This window comes from Penaeus chinensis, chromosome 9 (genome assembly GCF_019202785.1).
Source record: "Penaeus chinensis breed Huanghai No. 1 chromosome 9, ASM1920278v2, whole genome shotgun sequence".
NCBI lineage: Eukaryota > Metazoa > Arthropoda > Malacostraca > Decapoda > Penaeidae > Penaeus > Penaeus chinensis.
Genome location: NC_061827.1, coordinates 41,751,810 through 41,761,809, shown reverse-complemented (window position 1 = coordinate 41,761,809; position 10,000 = coordinate 41,751,810). Strand labels below are relative to the sequence as shown.

The following is a 10,000-nucleotide window of genomic DNA, read 5'->3' as shown; positions in this document are numbered from 1 at the left end:
CACTCAACATTTACATCACTACAACCTACATTCATCATTTACATCATAACAACTAACATTCAACATTTACATCACCACAACCCAACACTCAACATTTACACTATAACAACCCAACATTCAACATTTACATCACCACAACCTACATTCAACATTTACATCATAACAACCCAACATTCAACATTTACATCACCCCAACCCAACATTCAACATTTACATCACCCCAACCCAACACTCAACATTTACATCATAACCATACACTCAACATTTACATCACCCCAACCCAACATTCAACACAGACTAACATTCAGAATTTACATCACAGCACAACCCAACATTAAACACAGACTAACATTCAACATTTACACCATAACAACCCAACATTCAACATCTACATCATCACAGACTAACGAAACGTCCCCCAAACGGTGACTGTCGCCTCGCATCTCTCTCGCCGTCGCACCAGCTGCTGTTGTTACCGCTCAGTCCTGCAATAAAGAGACGACATTTAGATTCTTGCCTCGTTGCTGTTGCTGTAGTTTGCTGTGAATGTCGGTGATTATTATTGTCATTATTGTTATTATCATCATCATTATTATTTTTAGTTTTATCATTACTATCATATTATTTGTATTAGTAGTAGTAGTAGTAGAAGTAGTCGTATTGTTGGTGTAAATATTTTCACTATTATTAGTAGTACAATTATTGTTATTATAATTATCATTCTTATTATCATTATTTATATTATCATTATCATTTTACTATTATTATCATTATTATCATTATAATTTTACTATTATTATCATTATTATCATTATCCATATTTTTATTGGTATCACCATTACTAATAGTAACATTATTATCATTACTATTATATTGTAGTTGTTATTATTATTATTATTATTATTATTATTATCTTCATCATCATTATTAGTATCATTATTATTATCATTACTAGTAGTAGTAGTACAATTATTGTTATCTTTATTATCATTCTTATTATCATTATTATTATTATCATCATCATCATTATAATCATATATTTTTCATTATTACGATTATTGTTATTATAACAATTATTATTATTATTGCTATTATTATTATTATTATTATTATTATTATTATAATTATCATTATTATTATTATTATTATTATTGTTATTATTATTATTATTATTATTATTATTATCATTATTGTTGACGTTATTATCAATAATATTGCTTTTATATTTCCTCTTCGAGTTTCTGTATCTTTTATTGTCATCTTATTTTTTTTATACCATCCTTATCATTTTCTTATCTTATCTTATATTGTGCCTTTTTCATAAACATTATTTTGCTATTATTGATATTATTATAGTTATAACTATAACTAACTTTACTGCTCTTTTATTACCATCAACGCTCTCTTTCTCTCCATCTCTGTCTCTCTTTCTTGCTCACTCTCGCTCTCTCTCTCTCTCTCACGCACACAAATATACACACTCAATCACTCACTCACTCACTCACTCACTCACTCACTCACTCACTCACTCACTCACTCACTCACTCACTCACTCACTCACTCACTCATTCACTCACTCACTCACTCACTCACTCACTCATTCACTCACTCTATCTAGCTATCTATCTATCTATCTATCTAACTCTTCCTCTCATGTTCGGTTATGCACGCGAATCCAGCCTCTAGCATTCCAACGAGCCACTGAGGAGTAACATATAATTAAGAACAAAGTATTAATAACGTGTGGGTGTGTGCGTTTGTGTGTGTGTGAGAGAGAGAGAAAAAGAGAAAGAGAGAAAGAGAAAATGAGAGAGAGAGAGTGAGAGAGTGAGAGAGAGAGAGAAAGAGAGAGAGAGAGAGTGAGAGAAAGAGAAAGTGAGTGAGAGAGGGAGGGGCGAGAGAGAAAGTTAGAGGTGAGAGAGATAAAAAAAAACAAAAACAAAACAAAACAATAAAAATAAAAGAAAAAAGAAAACTTTTACGCTTGTATCCTTTCGAATATTTTCTTTTCCTTTTTTTTTTCTTTTTAATAACATTAAGAGTAACGGCATCTTAATGACAGTGAAGACAAGTAAGGAAAGGGTTTATATCGGTGTCGAGACGATTACATTGAGGCAAAGAGATGATCATTCAGGAAATAATTACCCATTGGAGGATTCTCTTTAATCTTTATAATGATGATAATTATGTAAGAATTCATAAGGTTACTTCGCTAGGAAATGGTAACTAATGCTATATAATGTCAAAAGGGCAAACAAATTAATGGAAAACAATCAATACTTATTAAGCAAAATATAAATTATTTACTATAGAATAATTATCCTTATTTTCATCATTAACATTTATCAACCATTATTAACATTGTTATCATATTTCGTTTTATTTCCATGTACACTAATAATGATAGAATTACAATTATTATTACAATAATGATAATGATAATGATGATAATATTTAAAATCATATTACTACTACTAATGATAACAGTAATAATAATGATAGCAATAACATCACCATCATTATCATCATCATTATTATTATCATCATCATCATCATCACCACAGTCAACAATATTGCTGTTATCATCGTTACTATTGTTATTATTATATATTGATCTTAATATTAATATCAATATCTATATCCATATCAATATTATAATTGATATCAATGTTGTTAGATCTGGCATTATTATTATTATTATTATCATTATCATTATTATTAATATTATTATTATCATTATTATTATTATCATTATTATCATTATTATTATTACTATCATCATTATCATCTTCATCGTCATCATCATTAGCATTATATTTTTTATTTTTTTAACACTATAATAGTTATTATAATTATTTATCCTATCATCATTATCATTATCATCATTACTATTATTATTATCATTATTATTACTATCACCGATATTCTTATTACCATTATAAATATCATTATCATCATTATCATTACAGAAAAAGGACTAGAAACAGAATCACTTTTATTGTTTTGCAGTTATTATCATCCTTTTAAATACTGTTAATATCACTTCCAGTTCAGCAAACTAAGACATAAACATATAAACATAGCCAAATAACGTAGAACAACTTATATAAAAATCACAACTCGAAGAACAAGATAAAAACTTGTACAACAATAACAACAATAACATCACGGACACAAACGTGATACCGTACCCACGATAAGAAAAAAAAAATATTCCCATTAATAATCCCACGCTGCGCAGTGATCATGAAAAAGCAAACAATCTGATATTCGCCCGATATCAGCATGTTCTCAAAATGACTCACCATCACGTTATAACACTCTCATAAAACTCGCTGCGTTCCTAAAGAAGAGGCTGGACACGCTTTCGGCTCGGTAAAGCTCGTGTGTGAAATCTAGACGCGTTGAAAATTAATGTGAAATATAAATAGTTGAATAATTAATGCTGTGTCGCATGCACTGTCCATTGTCAGGGCGAAATGCGCCGATAAATCTATGAATTACTTTTTTTTCTCTCTCTTTCTCTCTTTCTTTTTTTTTTCGTTGTGAAAGTTGCAATAGTTGCATAAAGCTATGTAACTTACCACTGTGTTGTTTACTTTGGGATGTCTTATTGCATTTATTATTATTTCTTTTATATACTTCGTCTTTTTTTGTGGGGGGGGGGGGGCAAGGAAGAGGGGGGTGGGGAAGAATGACTAGTGGTTATTGATCTTGAATTCGTGTTTATGTTATTTCTTGTGTCATGTCTTGTAGGTGGGAGGAGAAGGAGGAGGAGGAGGAGGAGGAGAAGGAGGAGGAGGAGGAGGAAGAGGAGGAGGAGGAGGAGGAGGAAGATGAGGAAGAGGAGGAGGAGGAGGAGGAGGAGGACTAGGAGGAGGAGGAGATGGAGGAGAGGGGAAATAGGAAGAGTAGGAGGAGGAGGGGGGGTAGGAGGAGTAGGAGGGGAGATAGGAAGAGGAAGAGGGGAGGAGGAAGACGAGGAGGAGGTGGAAGAGGAAGAGGTGTACATAAATCTATCAAAATTAAACACTTTAATGAATTATTCTCTCAGTACATTCATCAGAAAATAGCACAAAGGTTGTAAAATAAATAATAAAAGAGATACAGATAGACAAAAGATATATATATATATATATATATATATATACATATATCGAAAAATAACTGAGATAAAAATGTAACCGTCTCATAACATAACAACAACCAAAAGACCATAATAAACAACAACATATCCCATCACCATCAAAATAATTTGGGTGTAGATACTAAATACAACAGCAGCTGTAGGAAAATATATATTCATAACAAAATTACTCACAACACCATTATAAGAAAAGCCTCAACAACAACAATAACATCAACAACTTCAACAACAACAATGACATTAACAACAACAATAACATCAACAACAACAATGGCATTAACAACAACAATATCTTCAACAACAACTTCAACAACAACAATGATACTAACAACAACAATAACAACAACAGCAATGACACTAACAACAATAACAACAACAACAATGACACTAACAACAACAATAACAACAACAGCAATGACACTAATAACAACAATAACAACAACAACAACAATGACACTAACAACAACAATAACAACAACAACAATGACACTAACAACAACAATAACAACAAAAACAGCAATGACACTAACAACAACAACAATGACACTAACAACAACAATAACAACAACAACAACAACAACAAAACTCCTTCAAGAAACCAAACTCTAAAAATTTCGATTACATCCTGAAGCAGATATGAAAAAAAGCCTGATTGATTGTAACTTTGATCGTTAGCCAGATACAAGGGAACGTAAAATGCTATATATAAATTTCTTACCAACTTGTTAAATTGTTAAACAAGTAAATTCTGCGAGAGTATGCGATCTGAGGAGCTGATAATCCTGTGTATAAGATGCTGTGTTTTTGTTGTTATAAAACGCATATATATATTTTTTTTTTTTGTGCTGTGAAATTCATTTTGTTTGTATACTAGTAATTTTGATAGTAGGTTATTGGTATGTTTTTATTTATAAAAGGGGATAAACATGTTTGTATTGTAAATCATAATATACATTATAATAAGCAATTTATTAAGTTCTTTTGTTGTTGTTGCTGTTTTTTTAGTATTTATCAATATTAATATTTTTCCCTTTGTACACTCACAACACAAAATAACCTTACCAACACACACCATTTTGTTTGTATTATTCTTATTCCCCAAATCACAAAACAAAAATAAATATCCACACACTCTTCCTCCTAATATTTTTTTTCATAAACATTATCCTTATCTCGTTCACAAAACACTCCGGGCAAAAGTAAGCCTGAAATGCAAATAATTTTCACATCCTCCGAGGTCCTCAGCGGCAAGAGAGAATTTTCACAGGCACTAAATACCCCAGACATTTACCTCTGACTTTTCACATGATCTAAGTACCTTTGATCTTCAAATGAACTAATTTTCACGTGGTATGAGGGCCTTTAAAATTTCCAGGTTATTTATTTCCACGTTCATGAGCGTCCAATTTCTTATCGCCGGTAAAATCTCACTTAAATGCGAGGTTAAAGATGTTTTTTTTTTTTTTTTTTTTTTTTTTTTTTTGTATACTATGATTATTTTCACTTGTAACCGGCTCCTCGTTAAGAAAAATCTCGGGATTTTAATCACCTAAATCATTTCAAAAGATAAAGACGAAATTTGAGATTGAAAATGAAATCATATCTAGTTGTTTTGTTTTTTTTCTTGTTTATGTAATCAATGTTGCTTAACAGGAGTGAAATATATATAAATTAAAATCTTTATCAAAATCAACTTTTCTTCGCCACGAATCGCAAAATGGTGATATGCGATTCTGTCTTCTTATCATAAAAGTTTTTTTATCACAATCACAATCTACACTCTATCTAAAATAGAATCTGAGCATCAGAACCACAATCCACAGTATAGATCTTCTTTCTCTCTCTCTCTGTCTTCCTCTCTCTCTCTCTCTCTCTCTCTCTCTCTCTCTCTCTCTCTTTCTTCCTCTCTCTCTCTCTGTCTCTGTCTCTCTCTCTCTCTCTCTCTCTCTCTCTCTCTCTCTCTCTAAATATATATATATATATATATATATATATATATATATATATATATATATATATATATCTTTCTCTCTCTCTCATTCTCTCTCTCTCTCTCTCTCTCTCTCTCTCTCTCTCTCTATATATATATATATATATATATATATATAAATATATATATATATATATATATATATATATATATATATATAGAGAGAGAGAGAGAGAGAGAGAGGGAGAGAGAGAGAGAGAGAGAGAGAGAGAGAGAGAGAGAGAGAGAGAGAGAGAGAGAGAGAGAGAGAGAGAGGGAGAGAGAGAGAGAGAGAGATGTGTATATATATATTTAGCTACTTATCTATCCGTCTATCCATCCACCGATCTATCTATTTATATATATGTCTATCTATTTATCTATCCACCTATCTATTGATTTATCTATCTCTATATTTATCTCTTGTGTAATAGAATATTTTTAGAATCATATTTTTCGTGGTTTCTGAGACCAGATTCGATTTCAGATAAAATAATGAAACTAAAAAAAAAAAAGAATTGATTGTGATTCTTGTCTTACTTGTGAATAGAAGATTGTGTTTTCTGATGAAGAAAAAATATATATTAAGGCATGTGATGACCTGCATTTTATAAATCAGATGGAATTCATGTGCTGTTTTCTTTCTTTCTCTATCTATCTATCTATCTATCTATCTATCTATCTATCTATCTATCTATCTATTTATCTATCTATCTATCTATCTATCTATCTATCTACCTATCTATTTATCTATCTATCTATCTATCTATCTATCTATCTGTCTGTCTCTCTCTCTCTCTCTCTCTCTCTCTCTCTCTCTCTCTCTCTCTCTCTCTCTTTGTGTGTGTGTGTTTATGTGACAAAATATCCCCAAATATACCATAATTTCGAAATGTTTTTGCAAAAATTGTATGTGTGTGTGGGTGTGGATGTGTACGTGTGCGTGTGTGTGTGTACGTGTACGTGTGCGTGTGTACGTGTACGTGTTCCCAAACCTAATCCCTCATTTTGTTCTGGAATGTGTATATATCTACGTGTCAATTTCAACTATGTGTACGTGTGTGTCTGAGTCCGTGTCTGTGTGAACGTATGTATGTATGCGTTCCTTCTGTCTCAGCTATGTGTATGTGTATATGTGCCTGTGTGCGTGTATGTATGAATAGAGGTGTGCGTGTGTGTGTGTATGAGTGTGTGTGTGTGTGTGTGTGTGTGTGTGTACGTGTATGTGTATGTGTATGTGTGTGTGTATGTGTATGTGTATGTGTATGTGTATGTGTATGTGTATGTATATGTGTATGTGTATGTGTATGTATATGTGTGTGTGTGTATACGTACCCGAATGCATGCAATTACGAATGAACATGAGCGCGTGTGTTTGTGACCGTGCGTGTGTGAGTTTCCGCATGTGTGCATGTGTGTCTGCTTGACCCTTGGCTCGCGGGGAAGGGAATGTGACCTCCATAGCAACATTTGGAGTAGGCATAACAAGGAGGCCTTAAAGGTGGTATGGCAGAGGAGGCGTGGTGGGTTTGCTCCCTCTTCCCCTTCCTCCTCCTCCTCCTCCTCCTCCTCCTCGCTCTGCTCCTCTGTACTTCTCTTCTCTTTCTCCTCCTCCTCCTCCTCCTCACCTTGCTCCTCTGTACTTCTCTTCTCTTTCTCCTCCTCTTCCTACTCCTACTCCGCCTGCTCCTCCTCCTCCTCCTCGCCCTGCTCCTCTGTACTTCTCTTCTCTTTATCTTTCTCCTCCTCCTCCTCCTCCTCCTACTCCTCGCCTTGCTCCTCTGTACTTCTCTTCTCTTTCGCCTCCTCCTCCTCTTCTCCCTGCTTATCTGTACTTCTCTTCTCTTTCTCCTCCTCCTCCTTCTTCTTCTCCTCTTTACTTCTCTTACTCTTCTTTCTCTCTCCTTCTTTCTTGTCCTCATCTCTCGATTTCCCATCTTTTCACATTGTTTTTATTTATTTTTTCTCATTTCATTCTCTTTTTTTCAATTTTCCTTCTTTCACCTCATTCTACATATATTTTTCTTTTTCCTTCTTCTTTTTCTTTTCCTTCCTTTTCATTTTCTTCTTTTTTTCCTCCTTTCATTTATCGTTCACATGCGTTAATCTTATTCTTCTTGTTTTCTTTTGGTACTCACTTATTTTTTTCTTCTTCTTCATCTTCTCTCCTTCCATCTATGTTTTTAATGCTTCTTACTTTATGAACCGTAGTATATACATCTCTATCACTAACCACCTCTCTCTCTATGTCTCTCTCTCTCTCTCTCTCTCTCTCTCTCTCTCTATCTATCTATCTATCTATCTATCTATCTATCTATCTATCTATCTATCTATCTCTCTCTCTCTCTCTCTTTCTCTCTCTCTCTCTTTCCTTCCTAACTTCTTGGAAGCATCATGAGACCCGCAATTCTTACACAAAACAGAAAATATCACAATGTCGAAATTACACAGGAAGTATTCAAAGAGCAATAGAAAGAGGCACAGAAAGAGAAGAAAAGATAGATAAAGCGAACGATAAGAACATTTTAAAAATAGAGAGAGAAAGACGCAGGCTATAGTTAGATAGATAGATGGATAGATAGATACAATTATAGATGTTGATATTGGTAAATGTATAAATATATGTGCATGAGTGTGTGTGTGTGTGTGTGTGTGCGTGTGTGTGTGTGTAGACAGGGAAAGAGAGAGACAGAGAAAATAATATTTCAGGAAAATCGAAACAATTAATATATTACTTTTGAGACGAAGGAAAAAGGCAAAGAATGAGATACTTGTTAAAATAAAAAAATAAAAAAAAATATTTGTTTTACTTTTGTTACTGTGCGTGAAATGTTAATACATTTATTCCAAATTTAAAGCCAGATACGCTCTTTGTCGAAAAAAAAACTAGAGTAGTTATTGTTATTATTGTTGTTATTGTTATTGTTATCATTTCTGAACTATACGTATCAAAAAACAAAATGAACCGGCAAAATTGAATAGTGAAAATAAACTTAATTTTTGAGTCTAATAACATATAACTGAAGATGTTTGCCACAAAATGATGATAATTTTAATAACTACAACAAACAATCATAATAACTACAACAGTAGTTGATAAAAATGATTAGATTAAATAAGATTATAACAATATTAATAATAATGATAATAATAATTATAATAATAATAATAACATCAATAACTATGATAAAAATAATAACAAGAGCAGCAATGCCATTAATAAAAAGGATAATGATAATAATGTTGATAATGATCGTGATGACAATGAAAATAACAATATAAATAGTGCATTAGCATTATTCTTATTTTTATCGTTATTTATAATATCATTATTTTATGTTTATCATCATCGTTATCATTATAGGAATAATTGCAATAATAATAGTGATATTGCTATTATTAACAATAATTATAATAGTGAAAATAATATTGATAAAATATAACAATAAGAATGATAACAATAGCGCTAATATTAATGAAAATGATAATACTGATTATAACAACATTAAAAATAGTTGAAAGTAATGATATTGATAATAATAATAATACGATATTTATAACAACACAACGATACCAATAATAATAACAGTAATAATAACAATGGTGATCATAATAATCATAATAACAATAATGATACTATAAATGATAACAATGATAACAAAAACAACAACAATAATAATAATAAAGATAATAATAACCATAGCATTAGTAATAACAATAATAATAAGAAGAACAAAAGCAATCATAATAATGATAATAATAATGATAATAATAGGGATAAAGAATAATAATAGAAATAACAACGATTATAATAATAATATAAATAGCTATAACAATAACAACGATAATAATATAATGTTAGTAATAATAAATATCATAATGGA

At 31.4% G+C, this 10,000-nt stretch overlaps 1 long non-coding RNA gene across 1 annotated transcript in view; it reads right to left on the bottom strand.

The window, feature by feature from the left end:
- The window catches only part of LOC125029017, a 25,988-nt gene that overhangs the window by 245 nt on the left and 15,743 nt on the right, over nt 1-10,000 (bottom strand). Inside the window, exon 2 of the long non-coding RNA XR_007115143.1 lies at nt 1-485. This exon is cut by the window's left edge and continues 245 nt beyond it. This is a non-coding gene — a long non-coding RNA (uncharacterized LOC125029017). The remainder of the gene's footprint in view (nt 486-10,000) is intronic.